The 13,858-nt window shown below is 48.7% G+C and overlaps 1 protein-coding gene across 8 annotated transcripts in view; it reads right to left on the bottom strand.

Annotated features, from left to right (window-relative positions):
• Window positions 1–13,858, bottom strand: part of LOC119176591 (uncharacterized) — a 248,652-nt gene that overhangs the window by 111,548 nt on the left and 123,246 nt on the right. For 7 of the 8 annotated variants that reach the window (XM_037427958.2, XM_037427951.2, XM_075889243.1 and 4 more), the window contains exon 3: window positions 2,809–2,883. The exons of the other annotated variant lie outside the window; for it this stretch is intronic. The gene's annotated coding sequence lies outside the window, so the exon portion shown is untranslated. The remainder of the gene's footprint in view (window positions 1–2,808; window positions 2,884–13,858) is intronic. 8 annotated transcript variants of the gene reach the window in all.

Raw genomic sequence — 13,858 nt, 5'->3', positions numbered from 1 at the left:
ATCCGTGCAATAGAAATACTGAGGATAGTCTAGTTGTTGCGTGATTTGCGAGATATTAAAGCGCTCGTTGAGCACCGTGTCATTTTAGCGCTCTAATATCTTGTTATCACGTGCGTACTTTGTACACGCGAAGAGCAGCCACAGGGTCTCCAATCCACATGCCTTGCAACAGGCCACATGCAACCACATGCAACAGGCCAGACTTTTTTTTTTTTTTTTCAGCGATGGACGGTTCTGAGTCGACAAATATTCGAAGAAACAAGCACAGTTCGGGTCTCGTTTTCTTTTCACGATCATGAGAATAAAAGATAACAACAGCGGTCATTGCAGCTTGTTGTATATATGAAGCGAAAAAGTGAGTGACACACACATTTATGAGTGACCCCTTTCGGCGGTAAGTGTTGGCTTATACCACGTGCATAATTCCTTTTAAAAGGACGCGTTGACTTTTTTTTTGGGGGGGGGGGGGGGGGCGGGGGGGTGATATGAGTTCTTCTAAAGGGTAACGTTTACTCGCTCTTGGCTGCCGCGACTCTGACGATAGCATAATGATCCCCAAAGTGAGTTCACGTCTCTCTGTAAAGAGAGTCATATAAGCGACATGCTAGGACTCTCATGAAAGTGTTTCTTTTTTTACAGCGTAGCATTAATTGGATAGCCATACGTGCGGTGAACCGACAAAATGCGTAAGCAGTTATAATCAGCTCATACACACGGACTTGATACGAATGCTTCAACGCAACGGCCGTTGTTGCTCTTGCTCCCTGTCTTATTGTCTCTGTGTAATGTACTACGGTACGTTTCATGGCACACCAAGTGTGGCAAAGCTAGAGAGAACGCCGATCCATCGATCCCGGTCTAAAAACCGCACCACGCAGGCCTAGGCGCCGTGGGCAGGCGTCGTCGGGAAGTGAGAAAGAAAAAAAAAAGAAGAAGGGCCGGAGCCAAGCCCGACCCCTTCGGAAGCCCGGCGCACATACAACACCCCGTTCTCTTTTATCGCCCCCCGCAGAGGACTTCCCAATCTCCGGGAGCTGCTTCCTCGTCGCTTGTTGTAGTGCGAGGGGCAAAGTCTGTGCGTGTGTATGTGCCAGCGCGCGCTTGGGTGAACGGCGTTGCCTCCCAGATAACCCCGCCAACCCGGCCGCCGCCGCCAACCCCGGGAATATCGTATCTCGCCACGTCGCCAGCAACCCCCCCCCCCCCCCCGTCTCTCCTCCGTGCTACTCTTTACGTTCACGTCCTCTTTTTCCATGGGTCTCCGTTTTTTCATCGATTCCAAGTTCTGGTAGCTCGTTCCACGAATAGCTAAGCTAGCTTCTGCTGCTGCTGAAGAATATACGGTTCCCGTCGAGTGTTCGCAGGGCAAACAACGACAGCGCACTGCCGAGGCGGCGAATCCAAGATACGTGCGAAGTGCGTGCGTGTAGTGCACACGCGATAATCAGAAAAACGGTCCGAGTACGCAAATGTGAAACCCGCGATAAAACGAAAAACTGCGACGGCCGTCCATAGTACGAACCCAAGCAACGTTCGTTAAGAAGAAGAAACTTCACGAAGATTTCATCTTCTAGAGAAACGAGTTCGATAACTCTATATAGCAAGTACTGGAGCAAGCATTGATACCCCTCCCGCACTCACCTCGACGCCAAAGACGTCCCCCATTTCATTACCCCACCCAAGATCGCACAGGCTCTTCTAGCACAAAGACAGAACTACAATCCTAGCCTCATCACTGGAAGGAACATAACGTGAAGTACAGTAAGCCTGTACATGCGAACACATTTTGAAGGAGACCATCTATAAGCGGCGTCCATAGCCATAAGTGATTAATGTCAACCGAATGAATTCGACTGCGGAGAGAACTATATCTGATACGTGCTACATCCGCCTTGCATTGCGAGACGTACTTTGAGATAATTCCTTCGTAACACCGCACAAAAAGAATTCAACGATATGTATTTCAGTATACATCAGTCACAGTGTATACCCCTCTTATCATGAGAACACACATGCGCGAAGTCAGCGTGTTTCACTTAGACATCGACTCGCAACGACAGAACAGCTTCTCCCGTGCCCGCTTGCGGAAGAGAATCTCGCAAGCGGACACGGGATCGCTTGAGTGGACTAGTGTCTAGCGGTCTTGGGCATGCTCCTATAGACCGACAGTAAGCCGGTGCGTACTTCAGAAGCGCACCGATTTGGGCTTCTTGGTGCACGCAACATCACAGGAAAGCGGAGTCGACACGTGGATTAGGGCTTACTCCTAAACAAAAAAGTCAGGTTAGGTTAGGTTGGGTTAAGTTAGGTTACCCACCCAAGTAACCAGTGCGCCTCTCGCGCCGATAGCGTCAAGCGCTATACGCTATTCTTAACTAAACCTTGTACAGTCGGCGCGAGACTGGTCGGAACTAATCACAACAACGGCAAGGAATCATTTGCTAAGGTTAACTCGAAAGCCATGAGGCTAGGTTTGGTCTACAGTTGGATCAGGTTAGCTGCCACCACATGCGTGCGCAGGGGAAGCAAAGGTTGATTGTGGCGCCCGCTCCCTCATTGAGTCAACGTACGGGACATATATTTGGCGACCCCCCCCCCCCCTATTTTATTTTAGGTGACTAGGGGAGCTGTCGCCCCTGTGTCTCTCCACCCCCCTCCCGTGCGCACGCCAACAGATACGACGACACTTAAGTACTTCTAGTGCCATTCTTGTTGGCTACATCGTGCACAGTCAGCGTGAGACAAACTTGAACTAATTGCAATAACAGCGAGTAATCATTTGCCAAAGCTGCCCACTTTGGGACTTACCACGGACGCCAACGTCGAATGCTGCAGCGTTGTTTACGAAGCAGCGCCGGACGAGAGCACGGAACTCTGCCGCTCCTGTAACGAAGATGAAGAGGTCTCAACTAACGCGGTCTTGGAGGATGTCACCATGATTATCATCGAATGCACCACTCTTGGTCAGTTATTGGGTTATCAAAAACAACTCAGAATGTAGATCACAGCCGACGCCATGCCATAGCCATAGCTTATATAAAGGCACAAGAAGTATGCAGCCACACAATCCGCTTTGATTGTCTTCTTTGATGGCCCGTACCCATTGCCGGAATCAGGTCAATCTACTCAAGATGTCAATGACGCTGCATATGAAGCTACGTTATTGCACAAATACAACGCAATAATACAAGAAATAATGAGAAGACACAAATCACGTATCGCGAATGCCTTTCCTTATACAACTAAGATTTTCCTCCGCGGCTGAACACTGAACGATCATCCCATGCAACGGCGTATAATCGTACCACCCTCGCCCCCCCCCCCCCCACCAAAAAAAAAAAAAAAAACAGGAATGGGAAAGCGTATACGTCTATTTGTTGGCAGTTTACAGAATGTAAAGCTGGACGACTGAGAGACGAGCTTGTGGGCGGCCTATAGAATATTAGCAATTAGCATCGTCTTAATTAGCAAGGTCCTCTACCACGGCTGCCGTCTTTCTATATTCCTTTCTTGCTTTCTCTCTCTTCTCTTTCATTTATCTGTTCTGTGCATGACTTCTGTTTTCTTTAGAAGCAACACGTCCTTGAAGAAACTCCTATAAATTGTACTTTCATCGTGTCAACCTCAGTGGGCGTGCTGACAACAAACCTTATATTATCCGCCAAATTACTAGGGGAGACAGAAAAAAAATGTACCTCGTTGTTGCACTGCACGTCGTCAAAAGCAAAGTCTGTATTGTAAGATGAAGAAGAGAGCAATTATAGCGAGCGCCAGCCGGGCTATTGCGTTGCACGCACTAAGTGCTGCCTATATATATATATATATATATATATATATATATATATATATATATATATATATATATATATATATATATATATATATATATATATATATATATATATATATATATATATATACTGTGGCTCATGCACACAAGGGGATTGGCGAAGAAGCGGTTAGTTTTTAAAGAAAATTATGAAATTAAAGTTCAAGCTTCGAATAATTAAGGCAGAAAAAGAATAAATGTATGAAAATTAGAAATAGAATAAAAATGTAGAAACTATTTCAAGCAATGAACCCGAGAATCTGGAGAAAGAAAAAAAAAGTCGTCGGAAAAGCAGATTTTGTAACCTAAATCTTTTTGAACCTTTGAGAAATTCCTGTAATGCATCAGCAACCTTTCCGTCACTGTGCCTAGAGACAGAACCCCGAAGTAGAGTACATTTTGTGCATTGAGATCTAATCCACGGAGACAGAAAACGGCAGCCAAAGTAACGTTGTGCAAGTTAGAGTATACCTCTTACAGGAAATGAGACAGTGCCGTGTTGTCTCTCTCATGTACTCCGCAACAAAGAACAATTAGGGAAAGCTGCCAGACCAGTTCTTTGTAGATAAAAATTTTCGATATACGAGTCTGATAACGTAGTCTGATAAAGTAGACTTCAATTGCTTGTGACTGGCGTGTTTCAGTATCCCGCTAATTGTTGAGGGCGTCAGACCAGGCACAATCTTCCTCTTCGCACAAACGGAGAAACTTAGTCCACATCGCAGGGTTGCGGCCCGAAGGTCACGTGCCCGACTTCACCCGCACTCGCGGCGGCTGCGCGCACATTTTCTCTCTTTGTTATTATTATTTCACTTTTTGTTTACTTCAAGCAGCTCCCTCGGATCTGATTCCGGAACGTAACAGCGCGGCGCGCGGTTCTATATACGAAGACACGTCGCCAATCTGAGATGCACTGCACAGCTGGTGGCCATATACGAAGGTGCGGCTATCCCTCCGTGCATGTGCACCACCGGCTCGGGTGCAGGGAGGGAGGGCACAGGCCGAAATCCGAAATCGCCACAAACGTAGCACGAAGAAGGAGACTTACGAAGCGAGCAGCGGGTATGTAAGAAAACGCAAAACGACAAAGCACAAAGTAGGAGAAAGTTGGACAATTCTCTTAAAAGCCGGGGAAGCTGGCGCTCCAGCGGCGGCAGCGGGACAGCAGATCGGTGGGCCCCGGGGATTTCGAAGAGACGCCGTTTGATTTGACGTTCCTATAAGCGTATTCGCCTGCTTAGGATGTGGGCTTGCAGACCTTTGTGGGGGGGGGGGGGGGGGGCTGAGGAGGAGGGGCGTGATGTGCTTCAGTTGAAGAGCGTATAGTATATACAGCGGCATTGGTGATGGCTGCAGTACGTGTGCGCGATATCGATGGGAGCTAGCCGTCGGTCTGCGACGCTTTTCCTCGCCCTCACCTTACGTTTCCTTGTATATACGTATATACATTCGTGTCAGACTTGAGAGGGCAGGCCCGCGTTGCTCGCTCGGCTCACATTTGTGGAGTGCTCCGTCGTCGCCGCCACAAGTGCGCTGCTGTAGCCTCCGAGTGACAGGATAGCCAGACGGAAGAGGGGAAGGGGCCCGACTGGGTCGCCACCGCCGCCGCTTGAGAGGAAGCCTGCAGCCTCCTTCCTGCGAAGCCCGCTCCTTTCGTTCTGTCGAAGTCTTGGAAGGGAGTGCTTTCCCTCTCCCTCTCTTCATCGCCGCCACTCGCCTTCGATCAGCAATAATATGGAAACAAGAGGCGCCGCGTAGTTGGCTTTTTTTTATTTGCTCTCCACTACTTCTGACCTGTTTTATCGTCGTTCTGAACGTGACATAATTGAAGAAAAAAATGGAGGGGCAGTATCGAATTTTCTGCGCCCTGTGTGTGTGTGTGTGTGTGTGTGTGTGTGTGTGTGTGTGTGTGTGTGTGTGTGTGTGTGTGTGTGTGTGTGTGTGTGTGTGTGTGTGTGTGTGTGTGTGTGTGTGTGTGTGTGTGTGTGTGTGTGTGCCGCATATAGGTGGATGCTACCGATCATACTTCTGACCACTTTTTCATAATTCTGACGTTTTTTTCGACATCTTTTTATGAATGCTCTGCTCCCCAGAATTTAAAAAAGAAGAAGAATCACCTCATAAAATACGAATACCACGAGGTGTCGCCACGTGGTCATGCCATAGAGAATGAAATTTGTGTTTGGTGGAGGAGTAAAAGAAGTAGAACCGAAGAAACATGGCCACTCAAGGAGCCATCCAAATGTGAACCGTATATGAATTAATAACGCCGCGACCTTCTAAAGGAGAAAAAAAAAGTACGGAAAAGAAACACATACGAGAGAAACTAATTTTAAAAACGGGAGGACCGGACGATTCTATTTCGAGCCAAAAAGAAATACAGTATCCATTTCTATGCTCTCTCACTTCCTCTTCTTCTGCCATTTGTCTCTCTCTCTCTTATATTTTTTTCTTACTTCCAGTGATACCTTTAGCAGTAGTCCTTTCTGCGTCTTCACCACGAAACCGTAGAGCCGTAGATTTATCTTAGCACGGTTCCGCAGGCGCATACTTATGCGGCCTTCGTTTTTATCATAATCTCGCTGTCGCCGTTGCGACGATCCCACTCGCTGAAAAAAAAAAAAAAAGTGGAGGGATGGGGCATCCGAGCGGAATGAATTTTGGAGAACCACAGTCGGTGGCCGCAACGGGCGCCCATGCGGACGGTGTTAAGAATTCGAGAGCCAGAGCTATTCGAAAATGAGTGCTTGCGAAAAATAGAAAAGAGAAGAAAGATGGACGAGATTCGACGGGAAGTGATTCCAAATGGGAGGGGGTGGGAAAGGGTACATATGCGAAGCACAGGTGAGTGGAGAGAGGGGCGAGAAAGGAAAGAACGGTTGCAGGGGAGAGAGGTCAAATCGAGAAGAATTTAGTGATTGCAAATGGGAGGGAGTGGGAAAGGGTACATATGCGAAGCACAGGTCGGTGGGGAGAGGGGGCTAGAAAGGAAAGAACGATTACCGGGGAGAGAGGTCAAATCAAGAAGAATTAATGATTGCCACGAGGCCCGGAAACCTCAACTTTAAGAAAGGCAAAGTAGAAGACGAAGACGGACGGAGACACTTCGTCTGCGAGAAACCCATCACGACTGCCCACAAAAACACCCGTGCACCATTGGCGTAGACCACGGTGTTTATAGGCGCAGAGGTGTGGGTGGGGTTCAACTTCTCCTCCGAAATCTTTGAACTTTGCATGCGTATCCATACAAACACGTGCACGAATATACACCGAAGATGGCTGAAGGCCGCTTCCCTCTACTCTCCAAGAATAAATTGGCCCCGTATCTGCATGTTAATCTGCAGATGTCGTCGAAAGACGATAGTCTTGCGTGTGGAGAGACTGAACGAAACATTTCTTTGATGTTCTGCGCAAGAAAATCTGTGAATGGTATTCTGGAGGCGCTGCGTTAGAGTGCCTCGAGCGTGCAGCGGAGGCGAATCAGCCCATCAAGCACGTCACACGTGTGACGATATGGCGCCATCTGGCAGTTTTTTTTGGAAAACGAAGCACCTGGCTCTGAGACGGGTGCGCGCGCCCATCTCAGAGGTGATAAGGTGTAGAACGCAAGGCGACGGGTAGATGCCACCACCGTGTCGTCTTAGCAAAGCGTTGGAAACACTCGCCTTTTCGTGGAAGCATCGCATGGTCAACGCAGCGTGATAAACGCTACGGTCCTTAAAATTACTTATGTATGGCTTTTCTAGTAAAAGGCGCACATGCAGAATATATACGTGTTGTTATAGTGTCCCAGACATGCGCAATAATTGCTTTTTAATTGACAATTGCACAAGTATGAACGCTAATTCTTGAGCAACATTGGTGGGCACTGCGGATAGGGTCGGCCGTTTCAAGTACTCGGTGCTGTGTTAAGAGTGGACAGACAGACAGACAGACAGACAGACAGACAGACAGACAGACAGACAGACAGACAGACAGACAGACAGACAGACCAAAATTATTGCGTCGAAGGTCCCCAAGAAAGACTACCGTCTTTAAAAAGAAAATTCTAGCTACACCTCTGACCCTTGTACACGCGCCAAAGAGAGGTAGGGGGAGAGGGACATTGTGATTAGAAGAGGGGTTATTTTATGCGCTCCTCTAGTAACCACGTCTTAGAGCCTCACGTCCAAGTGAGAGGGGAGGTCTTGAAGACGTGAGGTAGCGTGAGACTAAGAAAAAAAAAGGCGAGAGGGAGTCATTACCTTCCCCTTTTTCCATACGGCTGCAAAAAGGGGAGCGCGGTATTACATTCTGCGAATGAGTTCTCCTCCCCTTGTCTTCTTTTTTTTTAAATTTTTCATCCATTCATCGTTGTTATTCTCTGTCTCCTCTTTTCGTTGCGCCTGGACGCAAGTTGTATCGATTTTGTTTCAAATTTGATTTAATGAAGCCACACAGCACGCCGGGGAAGGCGCTCGCCTGCGGCCGTTCGCGTGTGGCGGCTGTTTCTGATGGCGTCCGTGGTGGGGCGAACTGGATTACGGATTCTTTCTGTTTTTCATTATAGAGGTACACTTTTTTTTAAATACTATGCAGTCTTTCCAATTCGTACTTAATCGCCCAACGTGTAGAAGCCAGAGCCAACATTACCAGCAGGAACAAGAGAGTGTATTATAATAAAGACCGAAAGAAACTAAAAAAAAAAAGCAGGCAGCGGTCTTCGGAGATGTGTAGTTGATTAAACCTATACAGAACGAACGTTTCCAAAAAACCAGAAAAAAATATCAGATCAGGGGTGTGGGAATTATTAGATTACGCGAGACTTATTGTGCGTCGAGGACAGAAGGACAGATCACCAGGAGAAGGCCTGCGGCTGGCGTTTCGGACATGCTCGTAGCCGTAATGGAAATGCGCAGATTAAGGCCGATCGGGGTTCGGGCGTCTGAGCAACCCAGAGGGACGCGGGATTAGAAGCGCGAGCGGTTTCGAAGACCACGAGATCTCGCGCGGTTACGAAGACGCGATTAGGGCGAGGCGCCTTTCGATCAGGGTCGCAGGTGTGCTTGCTCTCCAGGCCTCTTTATTTATATCTCCACCAAAGGCGTTCATTAGTGGCCCTGGTGGAGATATACGAAAATTACCGAAGACATTGACCATTTTCAAAAAATACCTGTTTGTCTTAATCATTTTTTGATAAAACAGCCCTTCTATAAACCTTCGGGAGGGAGGGGGGATGGCACTCCTACTTCCTAGCTACGTATATGGTCCGCAGAAACAAGTCAGCCAGCAGCAGCTACCCCGACACACTGAAATCAGAATCGAACGCATCGAAAATTTGGAATAGACTGTGTGAGACACCGACGAAGAACACTACCAAATAGCGGGAACGTCTGTGACGTTGAAAGGCATTGCTGTCATCAAGAACTTGACAAGACGAGGACAGAATGCCCTAAAAGAACAAAAAAATCACAAAAGCACGAAAAAAAGACAGCCCACGATGGCAGCGAAGACGCCCGAGGGGGGCTCCCAAAATCCGTGGCTCTTTTGTCCGCAGCGGGCGCACAAACCAAGATAAATGGAGCCAGCGGTGTCTTCACCACCAGGTGGCGCTCCCTTCCTCCCCTAATCCTCCCTTGCGTCCCTCCGCTTCGCTGCAGCAGCCACTCGGCTGCTCATCCGTTTTCCTTCAAGACGCACCCGAGCGCAAGTGCGAGCGCCCACCAACGGGCGGCGCGCTGCTGGAGCCCCGCGAGGAGGATCCTCTTTACTCCATCCTGCCTTCTCCTACATTCTTGCTTTTCATCTTTATCTTTTTTTACTCGTATTTCGCTTCGCCTACTCACGTTCCTTCGGCTCTTTCATTGTAGGGTCCGTTCCTCGTCTTCCCTGCAAGCCTCTTTGTGCGTCTCCGCCCCCTAGCGGTTTGAGCCACCCCCCACCCCGCCGCGAAACCTTCACAAACCCTCCGTTGTATACGGTGGATCCCCGTTGCCCCTGCGGCCTGCGTTCTTGTTGAAAAACCCTGCGGCTACAAGCCCTTCTTTCACCGCAGGGACGACTGGCCACCGCAAAAAAAAAAAAAAAAAGCTCCGCGGGAGTCAGAATATACAAAACTAACGCAAAAGAAAGGGGAGAGACAAGATGCGGCCCGACAACATGGGACCTCGTGCTCGCCGCGAAGGCCTTGTGAGAACGTAGCACACAGCCCCGGGAGAATGCCGCGGTGAATCCAACACAGTACATGCAGTGTGCAGCGTGCACGTAATTAGGTTGCACGAGCCGCCCGCTGTCCACGGGAATGGTGCGCACAGTTTGGGAAAGCGCCGAGAAAAGTTTTCTGACGCAGGCTTCGGCGTGCAGTTGGATTGGAGGGCACTGCAACGCGAGTCATTGACGGTTTGCACGTCAAGTGTGGGTAGAGACGAAAAATGTCGAGCCTGCACGAAGTTCGTAGGTTGCTATCTCCCATTAGCCGAGGCATACGATTATAGTTATAAGTTTTTTGAATAATATAGTCATGTGTAGCAAGGAAAGAAGAGCATGCCTCTGGTCGCGGGTTCGATTTTCTTAACAGTATCGAGACCCCTTCAAGTTTTTCAAACATGTTGATAGCAAGAGCCACCAATCAGTCGATTAGCTACAGTCTTACACGAATATATCGAATCTGAAGAGGATCACAAAAGAGTTTTACATATATGTGTTGTTAGATATTGTATATCGAAATATATCGAAGGTAACTTTTTTTTACTTTTTAAGACTGTTCGATATACATAAAAATTCGTTATAAGTGGGTTCACTATGTAGGTGCTCACTGTACATGATAATTTATCGACTGGCTTCGATAACTTACTTTTTTTCTCTCCCGCTACCCTAAACTCCCCAGACAGGCATTGCAGCTTGCGTGCCGCGAGATTCAGTCCTGCATGCATCGCATCAGCGTTTTGCGGTGTCCCGAAAAAAAGACATCAGCTATGAAAGGTTTCCGTAGTTGACGCAGTGCCATTCTTTACCACCCATCCAAAGGTAGGCACGCAGACGTTTACTCGATGTAACCTTACTGGAATGCGGCCACCGAACTATATAGCTCCACTCCCACCCCCCCTTTACACCTGCACTTCTAGCGCACACTTCACCACACGAAGAAGAACGGCTATTTGGTCTAGTTGGTTTGAATTCATGGTAATAATTCATGGTTTGAATTCATGTCCTGTTTGCTTTCTGTGTCTCGCCTTTCGTCTATTTCTTCTAGCACCTTCGTGCTAGCGCTGCAGGCATTATTACCATGAATTCACCACACGAGCATTGGCCGAACCTAACTCAACCTAACTCGACGTGACTGACGACCTGCCCGACGGGCAAGCGACGTGACAGGGACTTTCGCAGCAGCCAGTGCGCGCGTGTGGCTTTTGCGAATCACCGTGAAACGATAGACGGGTATACACAGTGAAACGCGAGCGCTGCGCGGCGCACGTATATAGCGTTAAGCGGGCCGTGATGAATCGTGCGTCACCCATTTCCGCTCACCCGCAGGACGGCGCCTCTATCCGTCTCGCGGACAACGCGGTGGCAGCACGATTGGTTGCGCAAGGGCTCGCGAAGAGGGCGCTGCGGCAACCTGTCTTGACGCGCACAGTATGGAGGCTGTGGGACGGCGAGGCTTTCGTAACGGAATCGCTTTAGCCCGCCACGCACATACGGGTGCACTATATATACACTCTGCCTATTGTGTTCTAATCCCGTGCAGCTTCGTGAAGGGCTGAGCGCCACCACCGGCGACGGTTATTCGATTGTAGTGCGAGTGAGTTTCACGCAGTATACCGTTCACGAGAATGGTATGCACGCACGCTCGCCCACGGCGGACCCTGGTTCACTGCCCCGAATGACACCTTTGACGCACGCTTGTGGAAGCTATAGAAGGAACGACTGTGCGCTGTAGCAACGCCAGCGAGCTGTGCTCTAGTCCCCTGGTCATGTTAAAGGAGACTGAACAGGAGGCTTTGTGGTTTCAAAGATCGCCAGCTCCAGTATACCGGCGCTAGATCACAAGCGTCCTTGCTTCCGTTTGCTACGAGCGTCATAGATGCGAGAAATGCGCGACAAGAAACTAAATGTGGATGTTTGTCGAAAATTGGCATTGTAAAAACTTTAAATGAGAATCTCTCCCCCCCCCCCTTTATATTGGGGGAGAACAATAGGCGTATATCGTTCTTTGGAGCAAATACACGCTTTTGAGCGGCCTAAAAACATTTATCAAATAAATGCTCCACTTCAAATTCCGTACCCCCTGCAGCTTGTCTTATCAAATCACTTTTCCACGGAGATGAAGGAAAATGGATTAGTTATCTATTTCGGAAAAGGCAGACTAACAGACCTCAGATAGGTATACCTTTAGCCTCTACTAGAAAACTTACTACTGGCGATGGTGATGATGGGCGTTATATATTGAGCGCATATATAGCTGTGCAGAGTATCAACACATGTCCATTCCACCACCATCCTATCGGTCGTACTCACTGTCAAGATCATCTCAGACACGCTGAATAATGACGGCACTTCACAGGTGCTGTCGATAATTTTTCATGGTGGAACGCAAAATATATCTGTCTTTCTCGGCTCTGCGTAGCCAGTCAGTGGCCGTCAAGGGCAGCCTCACACGGCCACTCCATTCTTTCCACTTTCTCTATTTATCGAACAAGCACTCCTTGCTCAAACATGCCGAGTAACAAAAGAAAGCAAATGGACGCAGCCAACGGCATTCACCCGCATCGAAGAATCCTTCGAAGTTGATATTACCGGGCTTTTAAGAGCGCAATGGAGCCGAACTTTTTCTTCTTTCCCTGGGAACTCAAGTACCCAGGCAAACGAACCAAAAGACGCGTGACACGGTAAATCAGAGAATGCCGAAGTGTCACGTATAGTACGCCACGAAGGACTTCGCTACGCGCGCACCAATCCTCTTTCACTTTCGCCCCCCCCCCCCCTCCCAATTTGTGCCACCTTCAATACACAGCCGTGTAGCTTGCGGGTTCCTAACTGTTCTTCTTCACTCTGCGACACCTACACACTTCATGTTTCGTTTTTCGGTGCCGCATCTATCGCAGCTTCCAATTTATCTAGTTTTCTCAACGCTATCAGAAATTTACCCTCGCTTTTTTTTTTGTCATTTATTTCTGGTCCCTTTCACTCGTCGACTCGCATCGGTCGCGAGATTCCGTGCCACAAGTTGGCTACTCGACTTCCGCTACTTTTTTTCCTCTCGTCACCGGTGTCACGGCCTGGTCCCTCTCATTCGCGCCGTCTCTCCGCTGCCAAGACAGAAATAAACGAAGCACACAACGAAAACCAACCAGGGAGAAAACAAGGGCACGGCAACAGCAGGCATAAATGAAAGACGCGTCAGCCGAGTGAGAAAAAGCAAAAAAAGCGGGCAGCCGAAGTCCATCCGTCTGGTCCGCGCGGGGCTTCCCCCGCCGGCAGCAACTATAGAGCAGGGAGAAAAACAGACACGAATAAACAAAGTTCGACGAAGCTCCAGCGATGCAAAAGGGTAGGAAGACCGCCAGGAGGGGACCAGTTGGAGAGAGGTAGAGGACAGCGAAAAAGCCGGTCGACGCGAACTGGATGGAGGGTGAGAGACGCGCGAGGAGGCGGCGAAGGCTGTTTTAGTGGAAGATAAAAAAATAAATAAAAAGTAACCAAAGCAGTCCTAACATAAAAATGAAAAGCAGGGGCTGAGTAGAGGAGGGCGAAGAGCAACGAGGCGCTTGCGAGCAGTGCGAAACAAAATAAGGCATAACACCAAGCTTCCAGGGAAAAGAACACAAAAAAAGTAAATCGTGAATAAAGCACCCAAAACAAAAAGATGAAGAGACCTAGAAAAACTTGGGAAATATAAAAAGGAAGTGGGTCAAGGGGCGAGCGATCAGTAGAGAGGGAGGAAGCTTTGCGAAAGAAGGAGCGTGGTGACGAAACACGAAAAAAAAAATCGAGAAATGAAGGGGAGGTGAGGATTCCTAGGAGGCTGGGAGGGCACGGTGAGCTCCTCTC

Source organism: Rhipicephalus microplus, chromosome 3, assembly GCF_043290135.1.
Source record: "Rhipicephalus microplus isolate Deutch F79 chromosome 3, USDA_Rmic, whole genome shotgun sequence".
Classification (NCBI taxonomy): Eukaryota; Metazoa; Arthropoda; class Arachnida; order Ixodida; family Ixodidae; genus Rhipicephalus; species Rhipicephalus microplus.
The sequence above is the reverse complement of the archived record's forward strand: the minus strand, read 5'-3'. Positions and strand labels throughout refer to the sequence as shown.